Here is a 20,719-nt window from a genome sequence, read left to right on the forward strand (position 1 = left end):
TTTGATAATTTTCTCTGCAGTTTCATGTGAACATATTTAATTCCATTTCTCTAAACTGCATATTTCCTTCTTTTTAAAAATGGATTTCAAGAAAATTTCTATTTAAAAGTTGTCATCGATCATTTGTTTAAAATGGGAACAGGGTTATTAAAAAATTGCATCAAACTGACGAGTAAAATCTGACATGTGATTTCTAAAATAAAATAATATATTTGGACCAATATTTGAAGAAAAATTAAATATATATTTTTTCCTAGACCCCATTTGTACATTTTACTTTTTGTTATCAAACACTCAAATAGGAAGCATTGAATCGTCAAAAAATTAAAACTCAAGATTTTGACTGATATCCACTTTTAGGCTTTATATATATATATATATATATATATATATATATATATATATATATATATATATATATATATATATATATATATATATATATTTATATATTTATATATTTACAAAACTTAAAAAGCTCTATGGATGAACTTTGGTATACAGATTTAACATCCAAAATGTTAATCTGTATCCATCTAAGAGATGATCGACTATCAATTTGTTCTTTCATATACATATAAATGCAATCATTCCAAAACACAACAACTTAGATAAATGAAATTTGAATCACAAACTAAGTATTTAAATTGTAGATTGCTGCTGAATTTTGAAAGAAATTTGTCAAAGAATTTACCTTTTTTTCTTGACTGTAAGTAAACGAATAATTCAAAAGATAAAAAAAAAAATGCTTAAATGCTATTTGGTACGTAATTTTAGCATGTAATATGTACATATTTATCAATTTTTAAATTAAATCTGCTCTCAAGGGAATCGTATGTCACTATGTTTATTCACATGCTTATGATAATAAGATTAACACGATAAATTAAAATAGAATGGTTTGGATTAAGTAAAATTTGAGTTTTTTGATAAAAATTGTAGATTTTTTGTTAAATCTTGGTTTCAATCGTACGGAAAAATGCGCCCAAAATTTGAGATCAATGTACAACGAAGCATAAAGGGCTCACATGTGATATTCTGAAAATGAAAACGTTAAAAATCTTGAGTTCAGCACTTTCCTTGACTTTCGCAGTTTTATATGGGAAAAGGAAGGATGATAAATATAGCAAAAAATATACGAGAAAATTTCAGGAAGTCTACTGCCAATGCTTTACAGTAAACAACAGAAATAAACACAAAATGAGCCCTGATAGTATTGAAAGTATATAAAATGAGGGAATATTAACCAGCATGCTTGTTTATCTTTTATAAAGAAAATGCATTTAGATAATTTAATAAGACTTCTTTACCCAAAAAAACCTAGATATAAATTTGAAACTTTTAATTGCATACGGAGAAATTTTAATATATTTTAATGTTATTAATTGAATGCAACTTTTCTTAATTCTTTAAATTTATAAGTAGCACAAAAAAATATAATAATTCCCAGTATTCATTTTGTGATATTATTTTTCTGTTTTTCTTTAACAATTTCAAAAATATGTAATAAAGCTTGAAAATAATATCTACAGCAAGCAATGATTAAAAATATCACTTAAATTAACAAAACCTATCTTTCAAATATTTTATCAATAACAACAAAACTAAATTTTAAAAGATATTTTCTCTTCAATGAATAGGAACAATTGCTACTGCGATAATTAATTTGATTTATAGCAACGCCATTGTCCACGTAATGAAAAAGAATTTCAACTAAGCCATGGAAATAATATGTTTGTCTAATTTTTTTTATTAGTTTATCATTCATGAAAAATAAGCATAAATAAGCAAAAGAAAAAAATTCTGTGAGCTCAAAACAGAGAAAATGTAATAAAACAAAGAAAAAAACAATTCAAAAGCTTTTTTGTATGTCGTTAATCGACAGAACAAATGCGTGGAAAATCTTTATTCTGTCATATCCACTTTAATTCTTTAAACCAAAATTATGAATGCCATTATTGTAAAAATAAAAATAAATTATTAAGTGGGTCAAAATGCTGATAACACGTTTGTATAAAAAATGTGTTGAAGTTTTTTTCCTCGCGAGTCTTAAAATTATTAGTTTGTTTGCGAAAATTGCTGTAAATAATGACAAAAAAATATAAATAAAAAATTAGTTTCGTCAATAAATCATGCGTTTTAAAAGTAGGCTTAACCACATTCATTTCGTTTGACAAACTTAAATAAAAAATAACTAGCTTATACCTCAAAACTTTAATTACAATTATTATAACTTTTACCAAGTGGAAAAACTAAGGCACTATTTTAACTATCTACATTACCCGATTACTTACTATACTAATTACCCTATCGTTTTTTTTTATTTCATATGAAAATTATATTTAATTTGATTTCGAGTGTATTACATTTGGATATTTTGGATATTTTTTTAAAAACTTAAATGAAATTGGAAACTTATCATAAATGGAATTCATTAATAAAATATATTTATAATATTCTCTAAAATACCAAAGCACTACTTTGTTTTGGAAAATTGCTTATAAACCGTTTTAGTGACCGTTTCCTTAAATAAGATTTTAATTGACACTTACTTTCTCATTCAGCTGGTGAATTAAAAACAGAAATATAAAACTAATCTTTAAGTACGGAGGTAGGTTATGCTAGTTAATTTCTACTTAAAAAGTAAATTAATTTGATTGATTTCTTTGAAATAATTTTCACATTTGAAACACACATTTTAGCAATGCTGAAGTAGTTTTTTTTTCTTGCTGTACATATCTGAATGAGAAATGGGAATAACTGCAATATCTGAATCCATCAAAAGTTTAAAACTCATAATTTTTTCCATTTATCTCAATAATAAAGACTAATCGCCTTTGGGTAGACCCCCCCCCCTCAAATCTTTATTATTGGTAGAGATGAAAGCATGTATGTGTGTGTGCAACTATGATGATTGTGATGTGTTCATCATCCCATTGAAAGTAAACAAAATCAGTAGTCCCGGTGAGCCAGTTGATCACCCTAGATGGCTTTTAACATCTAGAATGTGATTCCGAATTTATATAATAAACAGCTGATGCAGGATACAATTACAATCATTTATTGTAGAGGAATGTGTCACCGCAAGTAATACTGTGAAACAAAAATATTCAAACAAAAAAGGAATAGTTGAAAAGAAAGATGAAGTGTTAATTGCTTACGTTGTTTAGAAGCGCACGGCAGCCGGGATAGTCTGGTTAGTAGGACGGGCATTGGATTCGCGTCCCTTGGGTTGCGCGTTCGAAATCCGCCGGCCGAAGATTCCCCACGTGCGTGGTGGCTGACGCGCATATAAATCTGTCGTGGTCACAAAGTCATCCATGTCGAGAGTATTACCGCTGAGGGTACTGGATCAGGGGTGATCGCTCTCTGATTCAGATCTAAATTACGATCTGAGGATTAGTGAAGGAAATGCATTAATGAAGTCCGCCCCGAAAAAAGGGTTGTGACGTGAATGTAGCTAAGTCGTTCTCTTGGCCCTGGATGGCACTACTGAAAAAACAAGAGACGTACTCTTGGCTTAAATGACTTCTTAAAATCCGTGGGAGCCATTAGAAACAACAACAACAAGCTCACTGCTCAAAACTGTATCTACCAACTATAATACATGCTTGATAGGCATTTTTAAAGCGATTTACATATACGTTCAAAGATACAAAGTATTTCCTGTTCAAGTGCAGAAGCTTCGGATATTCGAGCAGCGAGATTCTCATCGGAATCGGGTGGATTCGCATAAACACGACTCTTCAGATGTGGCTGTATAAATTGGGAGAACGGAGCGGCCAAAGAACTTGCTCTCCAAGCTCAATTCATCGCTACCCAAAGGTCTATATTCTCTTTCTTTTCCATTAACTCTATTTAACTCCATTCCCCTTCTTTCATCTCCTATTTCATGTGCAGGCACTTCACCGCCTCATTTGCACCCATACATTGCTATATAATAAATTATTGTTACAGTGTCTTGCCCTTAAAGTTTGTATGACGAATTCGGGATTGCTCTGTATATCAAGAGCCTGTGATATTGTATATTTGAGTGGAAATATGCCTTGCTAAAAAATCCCCATATTTTAAAAAATATTAACACATATTTTATGCATTTATTTTTCATATAAATATAATACAGTAATTTTGAATTCTTCATAATTCCAATTTGCTGCACACACACACACACATATATATATACAATATTTTGTTTCGTTTCAAATTAAACATGCACTATCTTTTAGCAACTTATATATTAATTTAAGATTAATTGTCAATTCATCATTTAAAATTTCCAGGTTGTTCTTATAAAAGCTTTTCTCACGCATTTCCTGCCATACTTCCTGTCCGTATTATTCAATGATATATTTCTTTTGTCTTAAGTTGTTTTTAGTTGAATTTCTTATCTTCTAGCACCACATATTTCTAAATATATATCTCCTTCCAATTTACTCATAATATCTTTATACACTACTTTTTTCACTTTTTATAGCATCTACATAATGTCCTATCTCGAGAGAACTTTCAGGTATTTTTTAGTGTCCCATTTCTTTTTGTAATTATGGTTCATATTATGGTGAGCACCTTCCCCTGCAATTGAAATATTTTCAGGCTATATTTTCCTCGGGATGTTAAATTCTAATACTTCACCTTTTTATTTTATTTAGTATTACATGCAAATAATTATATTTTTATTTTATATTTTAGAATTTTTTATACATATTTGTTTAAATTTGAGAATTTTGTGTTATTTTCAATGGTCCTACAAAAAACTAGAAAATTATTAATAAAATAATGATCGTAAAAAATAGTTATAGATGTAATAACAGAAAAATGTTTAAAACACGCGTTAATACCAAAATAAGATCTAAAGCTACCGACATGTTGGAGAAAAAATAACTAATGTTTTTAGCGTTAGAAAATTGACATCATTTTAAATAATTTTCCCTGCGTGAGGCTTCATTCGATTCAGTTATTGTCCGGTCTTGCAGATATATGTTGAAAACAGTAGTTGAGGTCTCCTGAATACTTTTTCTCATACTCATGATGTTTAGTCTTTTCCACCTTCGCAAAAATTGTGGATTTTAAATAAGGCTGCAAAAATTAACATTAATGAATATATTTGGCAGAAAATAGTTGCCAAATATAAATGTTTAATGTTAATCTAGCAGTTTTACTGAATCTATTGTGCAAATATATATTTTGGACAGTTTTTAAAGAACTATTGAAGTTTAACAAGAAACTATTATTACAGTTGCAAATTATTATTACAAAATCACAAACCGAATACATCCATTTGATGCAAACCGAATACATTTCGTATACATGCATGCGAAAGTAAAAGCCGAAACAGGATTAATCCCTCGACTGGTTTGGTTCAAAATTTGATACGATTTTACATTTTTGAAACTTTATATGTTTACTAAATTTTATCTATCTATCTTCAGCTGTTTATGCTTCGTTGTTTTCTTGTAATCAAAGAACCAGAAAAAAACCCTGTAAAATGATTTCATTGGAAACTGGATAAAAATCTACAAATTATTTGCAACATTTTATCCGGCTACCTCACTCAATGAATAGCTAGCTATTCGTAATGACAGTATAGACATTGGGGTGGAACGAAAAAATCAATTTTTGATTTTTAATTTGTAATAGCGCGGAAAGGTTGTCTTTTAATACAGATAAGATATATAAAAATTATAAAAAAAAATATTAGAATACATCTTGAGGTGCCGCAAGGACGTGAAACTTTCATAAAAACACCGTTTTTGCAACTTTTTAAGAATCGCTGGAGCGGTTGTTATTGAGGTAAGGCGGAGATTTGTCCGCGTCCGGTGCCAAGAACAGAGCTGGTTTCAAATCAGTAGATTTGCCGACTTCAGGTGATTTGGCGTCTCCCCTCCGTCTATTGTGTAACTGATTTGTTACTTTGTGCTTGTGTGCTTTGCTTTGAGAAAGAAGGGCTCAGTCTAAATCAGTGAAGAGAAGACAAATATTGGAGTGCTCTATTTTTGGAAAATTTAATGATTCCCTTGAAGTCGAATACACTACTGACGAATCTAGTGCTACTGTTAAATTAGACATAACGTCAAAATTACTTCAGAGAAGCATCCTTCTGTAAGCGAAATATGTGACACTTTAGTTCCCATAATAGAATAAATAGGGTCAAGAGCTTCTATTCCCGTTGCTTCTTGCAAAAGAATTTCACAAATGATAAAAGTTTATCGTGCTAAATACAGGAATTTATTAAATTCTAAAAGCAGAAAATGTTCAGATAAGTTTGATTCAAATCTCAAAGAATTTAGAGAAGAAGCTAAGCGTTGATTTGATATTGCTGACTTGTATAAAAGAAATAAAAAAGTGCCAGTTATGAAATAAAAAGTTCTAAACAATCAATGCTCTAACAGGAAAATGGTTATAGCTAATATTGATATTGCTACCATTAGCGCTTTGCAGAGGAAAGAAGCAAGAAAGAGTAAAGAACTACAGACAATAGTCGAGTTTAATCAAGAACGGGCAAAACATACTTGTGGATCAGAATCGATTACTGGCGACAATGACAACGCTGAAGGACAACGGCGCTCTTACAAAAAGAGGCAAACCAACCAGATCCATCAAATAGACCAGAAGCAATAAAATTACCGAGTGCCTGTGCGGTTTAATATTAAGTTAAAACTTTATGCAAAAGGTATCATAAGTTGAACCAAATAGTATAAGGGATTCGGTTATTGACTTTTCCCGGCTTCCTTGTCACATGCAAGCAGTGGAAAGAGCTATGAGACTATTGCCAGAATCGGTTCGAAATGTTCTGTGGTTCACTCGCAATAGAAGGATACATAAGAGGAAAAATTGACGTGTGAATATGCCAAAATTTAATTTGAAAAAAAAAACAATTAATGTGGTAATGAAGTAGAAACAAACATTTTACAGGTGTAAAATTTTTAATCATTAAGGATACAAAAGTAAGAAACGCAAAATTGGACATTTTTTTAATTATTATTATACTTTGTAATTCATACTTTTTCCCAATTGTAATACTTATAAATGTATTAAAATCAAGTAACTTTTTAACATTTTGAACTTTTTGTAACATTATATGAACAAAAAATTCAGAAAAATATTTTATCAAAATTTATAATTTTACAGTTTTCTTTTACAAACTTTAAGCTTTTTGCTGCACCTCGAAATATTGTTGTATTGCAACCAGAATTTTTTAAAATTCTTTTTGAACCTAAAAGCTAACTTTTCACCACTGTTTTCAAACTCCAATCTAAAAAAAAAAAATTTAAAGGCCATTTTTAAAAATTTTAATTTTTTTTTCAATATTTTAAACACATTTCAAGCTTTTTGTGGCCCCTCGAGAAAGTGAAATATTACAAAAAAAATTTTAAATATTGTTTTTGAACCAAAAAGGCAATTTTCTGCCCTATTACCAAACTAAAATTTAAGTCCATTTTCGTTCCACCCTAATGGACATATTTCCAAAGCATTTCTTTCTGATTTAAAGAGATTTAAAATGATGCGAATTGTAAAAATATCGAGATGGAGTTTTTTGACCGTTACTTTGCATCCACTTTATATACTTTGTTTACGAAAAAATAAATACTGCTAATATATATATAAGTGATTTATTCTTAAATAAAGTTGAATCACTGTTTGAATTATTCTTATTGTGGAATTTTTATACCTTATAAAATTTTTCTCTTATTTTTGCATTTTTCATCAATGGTTTTAAGGGAATTGGTTATTCAAACAATATTTATTTCCAGAGATTTCTGAGTCCTCATTAACTGAATTAACATTATATACAGACATGCATTGTTACAGCCACATTGACACATTTTAATTGAACTATTTGTTTTACTTATTTATGTGGAATAGGATTTAAGTTCTCCATGATAGCAACACTGGTGACATTAAAGAGCTTATATCTTTTCGCCCGGTAAGCAACTAGATTAGGGAACATAGTTAGAAGGTGTTGACGTTGTTGGTAATATAATGCCTGGTATTTTTAAATGGTGTAAAAGGCAGTCAGCCATTGTTCTTTTTTCGATTTATTGAACTGTTTTCTTGTTCTAAATATTGAGTACATCTTTTAATTTTTAAATAAAACTATTTTAAATACTGTATCTTTCGTTTTTAATCGGCTTTGTGCATCACACTCAAACCTACATTTACACCTAGTATCCTTTCTTAGGAACTATTCTAAACATGAGCTTCAATTTTACGTAAATAATCATTTCCACTTTAAAATTACACTAATCTAATACTGCACATTTGTTTTAATTTGTTTTTAAGATCAAAACAAAGGATATAAATTGTATTCTAAAACTAGTTTGCTTTAAGGTTTTTTCAAAACTTGTACTTTCATAATACAAGAAAGAAAGTAGTAATTTTTTTAAAATTAATTATCAATAATTTTATTTATATTTCGTATATGCACTACTATAAGAAACTTTTTGGTGTATTATTTTTAAATTTTGATTGAATTTTCAGCATTTTAAGATCGTTCCTTTTAGGGATATTAGGAACGAAATGTCCCATAGTTTTAACCATTCCCTGATTCAGGCCCTTAATTCAACATTTAGTTGAAAAAAAATTAAGAATGGTTTTAGTCAGGATAAATATTTTATGATATTTAGAACTAACAAAGATAAAATATTAATTTTTTGATACAAATTTAAAAATACAAATATGTTTGAAATTTTAATTATGGGGTTAGGCTCAATAGTCGTCAATTGGATTACAAAATTACTTGAATATTCTAAAATTTATCGCCACCGTCAGAAATTATTTGCTTCTCACGAACTAATTGATTACAAATCAAAAAATAGTATACTGTCACTGGAATGTTGCGTTCGAATAAATGAGGGGAGGCGGGGGAATGTAAGTTAGCAATTGATTTTTTTTTTTTTTTTTTTTTTTTTTTTTTTTACAAAAATAGCTAATTTTGAGTATATGTCCAATAAAAAAACAAAATAATCTTATGATAAATAAATGGAAGGATACAGTTTTCGTAATAACAGTTCAAGGGGTTAACAGTTATCCTTTAGTAAAGATTAAATGATGATCGAACAGCAAAAAGAAAACAATCAAAATTGATTATCCTAATGTAATTATCCTGCATAACTATTGTATGCGAGAAACAGATAAGATAGATCAGAATATCAAAAATTACAGCTCTACTATCCGATCTTAAAGTAATAGTGGTTTCATTTCACTTTCTCATATATGAAGTATAGAGGGAGTATAGTAATCATCAAAAAATTCGATCATATTGTAATCATCAAAATTTTGTAATTATCAAATATTGTAAACATCAAAATATTGTAATCATCAAATATTGTAATCATCAAAATATTGTAATTATCAAATATTGTAAACATCAAAATATTGTAATCATGAAAATATTGTGATCATCAAATATTGTTATCAACAAAAAACTTTCCAGAGTGTGGAAAACCTATTTTTAGGTGTATATATGCCTTCTGTCTGAGAAAAAGATTTCAAAAGCTCTTAGTGCTGGATGGCTGAAATGTGATATATGAAATTATGATTTTATTGTATTGACAAATTCGCCAACTTTGTGATTTTTTAAAAAGAATTTGAACGAAAGCCATTGAAAGAAAGTTTGATTGGCTGGTTGGTCAAGTACAAATGAACTTGAAAAGTACAAAATTCAGAGTGCTAGGTCAATAAAATTTGGTACACAATTTATTATCTAAAATACAGATACTTTTCAAACTTTGAACCAAATACATCAAACGGTTGACCGTCTGTCAATTAGTACTTTCGCATGCATCTATACTTAAGAACTCATAAAAGCAATGACTTAAACCAATGAAATTCAGTATGTTATCTTTCGACTATAGGTGAAAATTTATTTCAAATTTTGATGGCAATAGAACCACAAAAAGTGTCCAAAATACATTCAGATTCAGTAAAAATAATAGATTCACAACAAAGATCCGAATTTCATAAATAATTTTCACCAATGTTATGCAAGGCAATCGCACCCTCACCCGAGGTCCACAATCTTATGTAGAAGAAATGGAATAAATTTGAGAGTCACTTTGGGATCACTCCCTCTGGTTATATTTGGAGAAAAGGGTGCGATATAGAATTATCGTAAATGCCAGTCATTCAATACCAACCCACAGTAGTTTGTTAAATTTCGAAGAAAAATATATCTGACTTATTTTCAGAAACATACTCCAGAACGTATATGAAATCTGAAACTCTTATTGGTAAACCAGAGAAACGGAAGAATAATAACTATAGAGTGTCAAAATTTAGTTACTAGGTGTAATGGAAAAAAACAGTATATATCTGTAAATAAAACTTAAAAGTGTCCACTGTAGAAAAAAGTTTATATCGGAAACGCAGTAGGTGTAAGATAGGTTTACAAGCTAACTAATTTGTTAATTTTTAAATAAAAGAAATACACTAATTAAAATAATCAACAGCGTTTTATATAATTTTATGTTAGTTATTATTCACATTTAAACTCATAAAATGATTTTTAATTATTAAGTCAGGCTAATTATTGGCTAAAATATTTGTGTATGTAAAACTTAGTACTCTTTAATGCCTAGTGTCACTTTCTAGCCCCTTTCGAAGATTTTTTTAATTAAATGAAAATGGAAATATATATTGTTTCAAAAAAAATTTCATTTGAGTAGACACACTTTGACACCTCCACACCAAAATAATTTCGAAAAGCAAAATAGCAGACAATAATGGGGTAATACAGAATACAGTAACATTTACCTTAATGCTAAATTTTTGAAACAACATTTTTGAAACAACTGCCATCTCGCAGACATTTTACTCAGACCGACTTCCGCATTTCATTTCAATATTTCTCTAAAGAGTAGTTAGCTTTTCTATCGTCATAGCAAATTTCAGTTTTTTCCCAAATGGCTTTGGCGTGAGATATGGCTGATTGGTGACTTTTGATGCGAGTTGAAAAGAATTTGAAAAGTGCTAAAGCAAAAGTTAGAATATTTTGTCAAAGGGGAAATTGAATAAATTGATTGATTTTTGTTTTCCGTAGGAATTTCGTTTATCACATAATGGAACAATAAAGGTGTTTTTATAAAAGAGAAGAATAAAACAGAAAACAAAATTTTTATAAAAATTTAATATTTCAAATAAAGTATTTAGGCTGCTTTTTTGAATCAGGAAAATTTTCTTAGTGTTTCCGTTTCCCACAAATAACCAACCAGTTATTTATATTTTCACTCATAAGAATTATTAAAAATGTGTTATAATCGTCAAAAATTTTGAATTCAAGAAAATTTGTAAACACAAATTTGCTGATTTATTACACAAAAATTCAGTAAACACATTTTGGAATCATGTCTATCTATCTGACTATTAACAGGATAATTCAAAAATTCTTTGAGCGAGATGGAAGAAATTTGGTATGTCAGCTTTACAACACATTTGTAGGTTTCTATCAACGAACGAAATATGTTCTAATGAAAACATTTTCGTCTGCATGCATGTGAACATGATGACTCAAAAAATCCTAAGAGTTGTATTAATGAAACTATAATTACAAATTTTAAAATTATAATTAAAAAATTGATGAAGTATATTAAATTTTGGACCAAATCTGCCAACGAAAGGGCCATGTCATTTTATATATTCTCCTCAATAAGAAAACAATAACTTTAAGACACAATGAATTTAGATAACCAAAATTTGGTAGGAATGCGGCCATAATTGTAGTTCAATGTCAAATTTTAGATTTAATCACTAAAACCAAAAGACATCTGCGATGCATATTCAGATTTTTTTTTTTTTTCATTTTATAACGAAGTACGAAACATATTATATCGCGTCTGTCTATATATAAATCGAGGGGGTGGAGCACTCAACTTTATGAATTGGGGTCGTCTTCGAGTTTTTACCGCTTCCATACTACACCAGTTTTGATAGAAATTTACTTTTTAATCAAAATCTGAAATTAAGATTTTTCAAATTTTGATAGATTTTTTTAAATTTGGTATTGGATTGTGTATCAAAGTTCATCGCATTATGTGTTGAGCGAGCAAAATGTATTGAACTCTAGCTCAATGTGTTTTGGAGTCATCTCTTCACAGATACATATAATTGAAAATGTGTATTGTTGTCGTTTTTAGCTCAAAGGGTTCCAAACCGTAGATAATTTTAAAATTCGGAGGATTGACAGTTACAGTATCTACATTAACTTTTATCTTAGCATTGTTTACATTACTTATTCTAGTAGTAACTTATATACTTTTGAATACTTCGCATATCAGAAAGTAAAAAAAAAAAAAAAAAAAAAAACAGTTCTCGTAATGATGATGGTTAATCCAGTACTTAAAACAAATCATTTTGGTGCTGTTTATGCATTAGATAAGCAGATGAAGACTATTATACTTAGATGCTTTTATACTTTGTTATTCAAAATATCGTTTCCTCAAGTCTTTGAATAAATATACAGCTTTAGCTAATATCCACTGAGTGCAAATGCAAGAATTGTAAACTCTTTTAGGAACCGAAGTGACTCTTGCATACTTAAGCAGGAGGTCTAAATTTAAGGATTTAGTGATAATTCTAATGATGTCTGCCGTCTTTTCAATTTACTGGCTGTATTTTTAGAGTTATTGTAAAAAAGAATAACTCTTCTTTTTATTAATAGATATTTTATTCAAATCGCAAACTAATAAAGTACTGAAATATTACTGAATATTTATTAGCAATACATCTAACTCCTTCAAGTTACTGATAATTATTTTTTTACAAAATATAAAGAAATCTATAAATTAAACTTACTCTTACAAACAATTTCATACAACTTTGTCTATTATAAAACGAATTTTAAAAATCCATATTCAATAATAGTAATGAAAATAATAATATTAATTGAAGAAAACTCTTTAAGGAAGAAATTATGAAGAGCTTTACAAACTCCACATACTTAAATAAGACAATTAATATTCATAAATCTATAATTTAGGCAAATAAATATTTTTCACATTGTTTATCGAATTGCAATACATCCACCATTATCTCCCCTAGTATAAATACTATCTGTTCTGAATCTGTGCCAAGAAAATTGGTGGTACAAGGCCTTCAAAAGCGTGATTTTTTAAGTAGTAATTAAATAGTTATTTAAGTAATAAATAATTTTAAAGCAAGTTCTATTTTAACCATCTTTTACTGCAAGGTGAACACTATTACACTTCTAAGTTACTTCCGTCAGTATATTGGTCTGGATACTTGGTCAGCATGGTTTCCCCTTGTCTGAAATCAAAAGTCATGTTTATTTTGGGTTTCGATTTTAAGTCAAATGGTAAAATTAAAAAAATCAATGGAAATTTTAATCGTTATCTTCTATCAAATTTTGGTTGAACTTCATTGAAGGATATTTTTACCTGGAAGAGTAAATGTAAAAACTGCAACGAAACCAAAAGGAGTGGTCAACCTGAAATTTTCTCGCACACTTTCCTATAAAATTGTATCTCACTTCATTCGCATAAAACTGTGGACCTTGGTAGGGCTGCAGTTACCTTGCAGGCTATTGGTGAACAATAGTTACGAAATATAGACTTTTGGTGAGATTCTAGAATTTTTGCAGACTCTATCGAGATAATATTCATTCTCATAGAAGGTTTATTTTATAAAATTCATGAGCGCAGAAAATACTCTCCAAATGGTATTTATTGATTAGTTATTTATCGTTTTGACATGCAGTATATATGTATACAGGAAAATCAAATAAACCTAAAAGAAAAAGAATCCGGCCTGAAGACTTTTTCAAGGGTCACCCTCAGATAGGGATTCAAAAAAAGAGATTTTTTTTTCTGTGAGGGGATGCAGACAAAAAGTATAATAATGATTCCTCGTGACCCGAAAATCCCCTGAAATTAGGCCTAAGAGATATACCATTTTAACAGAATGGACAATACAAAACAACAAATTAGAAGAAAATAATCACTAATGAGTAAAAATACAATAACAAAATAAAAATAAACACTAAACAGCAGCATACCAACACATACCAACGGCAGGCAAGGAAATTTTAAGCTATCGATTATGATTCCCGCTTTTTAAAAACACAAAGCTAACGTATTAAAGGTAAATAATAATTGTAGTCTCCCAGCGCCATCTATTGAGTGATCTAATATGCAAAGAAAGATCTATTTTTATTTTAGGTAAAGGATTAATTCCAAACCATACCTTGTTTAATTAAAAAGTTTACATTACAGTAATCTTTACGAAATTCCTTTTTAATTAAATTTTTAATGAGTTTTTTTGATGCATCAATATAGGAATTTTTATTATTGCAAACCCTTTTGATCCTGTTAACTTGTGAGAAAATTAGATTTTTGAAAAGTTTAGAGTTTAGATTGGAATGGTAGTTACATAGTTTTGTAATTTTAAAGTTGAATTCATCCCTTTCATCGTAGATACCAGCTATTGTTTTATCCTTAGCAATTTCGATTTTTAAATCCAGAAAGGTAGCCTCAAGTTGATTTTTATTTGTTTCTGTTAGAATTAAATCTTTTCGATAGCAATTGGTAACAATATTAGTATTGTCTAAGTTAATCAAAAGTAGGTCATCAATATACCTCCACCCGTTTATTAAATTATATTTAATTATTTTTTTCTCATAGTAATGCAGGAAAATATTAGCTAAAGCACTTGAGAAAGCTGTTCCCATTGGAATGCCCTTTACTTGTTTATAAAAATTGATTCCATTAAAAACGTAATTTTCAGTAATATTAAAATTACATTACTCTAACCAGTTATTTTTAGGAATAACATCTTCATTTAAATATTCGTCATATAAAAAAGTACAGACCTTTATTTATTTTCCATGAGTTAGATTGGTGTATAAATTTTCGATATCATAAGTATTAATTTTATTAATGTTGTTGTCTTTAAGAAAATCCAATACTTTTTTGTTACTAGAAATTATAAAATTGTCTTCATCTTTGATTTTGTCCAGGAAAATTTTTAAGTATTTAAAGAAATGTTTTCCCGTATAGTAATTATAACTGCCAGTGCTACAAGTCACGAATCTGAATTTTAATGGATTTTTATAAAATTTAACTGTTGGGAATAAATAACGATAGTTTAGAGAGCAAGGCTTATTTTTTTTTTTTTTTTTTTTTTTTTTTTGCGAAAGCTAGCATTTTTTTATCTAATTCCTTTTTCCCGGTGTTCTTTAAAATATAAGTTTCGTTAGAGTTATATTCATTAATTAAAAGTTCTTTATAATAATATTTATAAATTAAACATAAATTATTTGCTGATTTATTTATTACTATAATAACAGAATTTTTTTAAAATTTTTTTATTTCGTTTTTTAATGTTTTGCTAAAATAAATCCCGCGTTCTTTAGATCTGTCAATATTAGTATTTATTTTTATTTTTATTTCCTCTAAATTTATCAACTTCCATTCCCCGAAATCTTCCGCAGGTCAACGGTATTTTCTAGATAATTTAGCGATAAAAATATCCAAATCTATACTAATAGAAATTAAAATTTTATTATGGTTTATTTTTTCTCTTAATCTAAATTTAGTTCCTCTTTCCATTAATTCTCTTAAGGAGTTGGATTCAATAATTTTTAAATTACCTGTAATAATATGACCTTTATCAACATCTATAAAATCTTTAAAGTTTTCTTTATTACTGTAACAATCTGTTTTATTGATTTTATCTAAATTTTTGCTATAGTAATTATAATTACAATTTTTTTTTCTTTAAAGTTGGAGTATAACTAAACGCTATTGAAACAGTTGTTTTATCTGAAAGAGGAAAAAATATATTATTATTATGTACAATTTTGGGTAATTTTAGATACTCGAAGTAAACATCTAAGAATTTAATCACACAGAATTCTTTGTAAACATTATTTTTATTATTAAAAAGTAAATCGTTTTTTTCCAATGTTAAGCTTACATTTAATTAGATCTAGAATAATACATTTTGAGAACGAATTTTTTATACTCTAAATCCCGGAATTTATTATTTAATAACAATTTAATTTTATTATTTCTAAGACAAAAAATGTATTTACTAATTTTGTGAATGTTTTCACTATTGTGTTTCTGATTACAGTAATTTTGAAATTCCTCAAATATAATATGAAAATTATATTGAAACTTAATTAATAATAATAAAATAAATATAATTGAAAAAAGGGGACAATTTTACTTCGAATATCGAAAGGGGGTACTAATCTAATATCAAGGGGGTACTTAGATTATCTAAAATTACCCAGAATTGTACATAATAATAATATATTTTTCCTCTTTCAGATAAAACAACTGTTTCAATAGCGTTTAGTTATACTTCAACTTTAAAGAAAAAAAATTGTAATTATAATTACTATAGCAAAAATTTAGATAAAATCAATAAAACAGATTGTTACAGTAATAAAGAAAACTTTAAAGATTTTATAGATGTTGATAAAGGTCATATTATTACAGGTAATTTAAAAATTATTGAAGTTTCTCCTTAAGAGAATTAATGGAAAGAGGAACTAAATTTAGATTAAGAGAAAAAATAAACCATAATAAAATTTTAATTTCTATTAGTAAAGATTTGGATATTTTTATTGCTAAATTATCTAGAAAATAGCATTGGCCTGCGGAAGATTTCTTGGAATGGAAAGTGGGAATTTTAGAGGAAATAAAAATAAAAATGAATACTGATATTGACAGATCTAAAGAACGCGGGATTTATTTTAGCAAAACATTAAAAAACGAAATAAAAAAAAATTAAAAGAAAAATCTGTTATTACAGTAATAAATAAATCAGCAAATAATTTCTGTTTAATTTGTAAATATTATTATAAAGAACTTTTAATTAATGAATATAACTCTAACGAAACTTATATTTTAAAGAACACCGGGAAGGAGGAATTAGATATAAGAATGCTAACTTTCGCACAAAAAAAAAATTAAGACTTGCTCTCTAAACTATCCTTATTTATTCCCAACAATTAAAATTCATAAAAATCCATTAAAATTCAAATTCGTGACTTGTAGCACTGGCAGTTATAATTACTATACGGGAAAACATTTCTTTAAATACTTAAAAATTATCCTGGACAAAATCAAAGATGAAGACAATTTTATAATTTCTAGTATCAAAAAAGTACTGGATTTCCTTAAAGACAACAACATTAATAAAATTAATACTTATGATTTCGAAAATTTATACACCAATCTACCTCATGAAAAATTAATAAAGGTATGCACTTTTATATATGACGAATATTTAAATGAATATGTTATTCCAAAAAATAACTGGTTAGTGTTATGTAATTTTAATATTACTGAAAATTACGTTTTTAATGGAATCAATTTTTATAAACAAGTAAAGGACATTCCAATGGGAACAGCTTTCTGAAGTGCTTTGGCTATGAGAATTAAATAATTACTATGAGAATTAAATACTATGAGAATAAAATACATTACTATGAGAATAAAATAATTAAATATAATTTAATGAACGGGTGGAGGTATATTGATGACCTACTTTTGATTAACTTTGACAATACTAATATTGTTACCAATTGCTATCGAAAAGATTTAATTCTAACAGAAACAAATAAAAATCAACTTGAGGCTACCTTTCTGGATTTAAAAATCGAAATTGCTAAGGATAAAACAATAGCTGGTATCTACGATGAAAGGGATGAATTCAACTTTAAAATTACAAAACTATGTAACTACCATTCCAATCTAAACTCTAAACTTTTCAAAAATCTAATTTTCTCACAAGTTAACAGGATCAAAAGGGTTTGCAATAATAAAAATTCCTATATTGATGCATCAAAAAAACTCATTAAAAATTTAATTAAAAAGGAATTTCGTAAAGATTACTGTAATGTAAACTTTTTAATAAACAAGGTATGGTTTGGAATTAATCCTTTACCTAAAATAAAAATAGATCTTTCTTTGCATATTAGATCACTCAATAGATGGCGCTGGGAGACTACAATTATTATTTACATTTAATACGCTAGCTTTGTGTTTTTAAAAAGCGGGAATCATAATCGATAGCTTAAAATTTCCTTGCCTGCCGTTGGTATGTGTTGGTATGCTGCTGTTTAGTGTTTATTTTTATTTTGTTATTGTATTTTTACTTATTAGTGGTTATTTTCTTCTAATTTGTTGTTTTGTATTGTCCATTCTGTTAAAATGGTATATCTCTTAGGCCTAATTTCAGGAGATTTTCGGGTCACGAGGAATCATTATTATACTTTTTGTCTGCATTCCCTCACAGAAAAAAAAATCCCTTTTTTTTTTAATCCCTATCTGAGGATGGCCCTTGAAAAAGTGTTTAGGCCGGATTCTTTTTCTTTTTGGTTTATTTGATTTTCCTATTAACTTGATTTTAATACTTTTGTTTCAATTCATCTGTATTTTAGAAGTAGCTGCATTTCCGCTCTCTAAATACTATGAAGTTTTTCCTGATCCGTTTTTGGTTTTAGTTTGAATAAGAAATAATTTTTATTTGCAATTCCGAAACTATTTCGTTTTGTTTCCATTTTGGTTTCGTTTTCAAATATTTCTTACTTTAGATTGGTTACTATACATATATATATATATATAAATATTCCAAAGATATATATTTCAGGTCTTTGAAAATACGCTGAAATAGAACAACTGTTCCTTTTTGCAGGAAAGTATTGAGTTGAAAATTCCCTTATCACAAAGTATTGCGAAGATTTTTATTAAAATTTGTTTAACATACACATTTGGCTGATAGATTTCTCGTTGATAGATTGGTATGAATATTTTGTGCATATTTACCCTTTTCTCTTTAAAACCATTTACCAAGTTTCAGTCATGTAGCTCTTTACGTCTTTAATTATTTTATTTTTTCATAGACATGATTACAGAAATATATTTTTGGCTTTAGGCAGATTTAAACCGAAGATATTTATATTAAAACCTAGAAGAAATACTTTTTTTATAATTACAGTCCTCTAGTTTTACATACTTCGCATTTGATAAGATGCAACCAGTGAACGTAAGTAGATTAAAATTATGGCATTTAATTGCTGTCAACTATGAGGAATTCCAACCGAATTGGGAAAGGGGAAAAGAAATTTAATCAATCATTTCATGCTCTAATCACGTTGCTGTTGTGACTTATGGTACTTTTCAAGCCCGCTAACAGTTATCGGTCTGCGATTTAAGCTGAGTAAACACCTCTTATTTTTTTCAGTGGCGCCGACTAGGGCGAAGAGTAGAACTGCCTAAACCACATTCGAGCCCCTGATTAATCTGCGCGACGGGCGATGTAGTATTAATCTTTGAATATGGAGATGGTTTCATGATAAAGGGAAGTGAGCCGCTTCCATAGGTCCGTGGACATTGGGCATCGAAATTGGAAGACTGATTTAGCCCCGAATGCCTGCAGACCTTAGCTGAGCAGAATGGAACGGCCTTCACGCCTTGGGAGACCCTGTTAGGAGAATACTCTCCCGACGTACTTCGCCGTTCCGCCCAGGAACACTCCTTCGCTACAATGTCACACAATGAGGCGACTGCAGGACTTGAAGGGGTAATGAGATAGCGGATAACCTAGCTAAAGCGGCGGTCCAACGACCTGCCACCTCACGGATTTGGTCATAAATCTGACATCCAACCCACTGGGGGACCACACTCCCCTATCGCCCGTGGTACGCTTTTAGTACGCCTGTAGCTTCCCGCAAAATGTCGGTAGATGGATAAACATCAAAGAACCGGAAAATTTGTTTGGGCTATAGGGGGGAAGGGAGTCAAAGAAACTGAGGGTTTTGAGCGGTCGAAAGGGGAACGCGTGCCGTCTAAAGATTTCTCTGGTCGTGGGTCCGCTGCCACAGGCGGGGGTGGAACCACGAAGGAAGGGTGACAGTTTTATAACCACATCTGTGAAGATCATCCGGCCGTTGGACCGCGGCTTAAGACAGTCTCAGCTGACATATTTCATGGTGATGCAACACTAATTTATTCTGAAATCTCCTCTTTCAAAAAGATGGAGTCGAGTCCACTTTGGAGAGTCCCACCTGCTCAGCCTTAGTACTTTGGTAAGAGTCTTGGTTGGTGTCACCACCTGAATATCTCTAGAAAACAGCAAACGGCTCTCTCTCGTTTTTTGAGTGTACACACCAAATCCCTCACCTTCCAATACGGACGGAGGGTCTTTTCTGAATGTCCTTGGTGCAACACCCCAATCACATTCTTAAATGTTTAAATTTTACGTTTATTGAGATTTTAAAGTATCCACTATTGTTTTTGGACTTTTTAGAGATTTTTGGTTTCATGGATGTGGTATAGCGCAGCTATAACACCTGGGATTAAAAACAACAACAAGAGTACAACTGAGCTACTTCATTCATTACATTCGCTTGCACAACCTCTTTTTACAGGGGGGCACATTCACAAAGCTTCAAAGATAGAACACAGAAGAACAACCATGCCCGAACCAGAACTCGCGCCCGGGATGCCCAGATCACGGCGAAGACGCGCTACCCCTATGCCAGGACGCCGGCGCTCAAACCTTACAAATATAATACAAGTACCCGGTTAATTAATTGTTAAAGAATATTTTCCATATGCTGGAGAAATAAAGATTCTTTCATGATAAAATGGCAGAAAATAATATGTAATTAAACAATATATGAAGCAGAAAATTCATGACTTTCATTTTATGCTCAGTATTAACTGCAATTCTAATCTTTCAAAATCAACGA

Source organism: Argiope bruennichi, chromosome 10 (assembly GCF_947563725.1).
Source record: "Argiope bruennichi chromosome 10, qqArgBrue1.1, whole genome shotgun sequence".
Taxonomy (NCBI): Eukaryota; Metazoa; Arthropoda; class Arachnida; order Araneae; family Araneidae; genus Argiope; species Argiope bruennichi.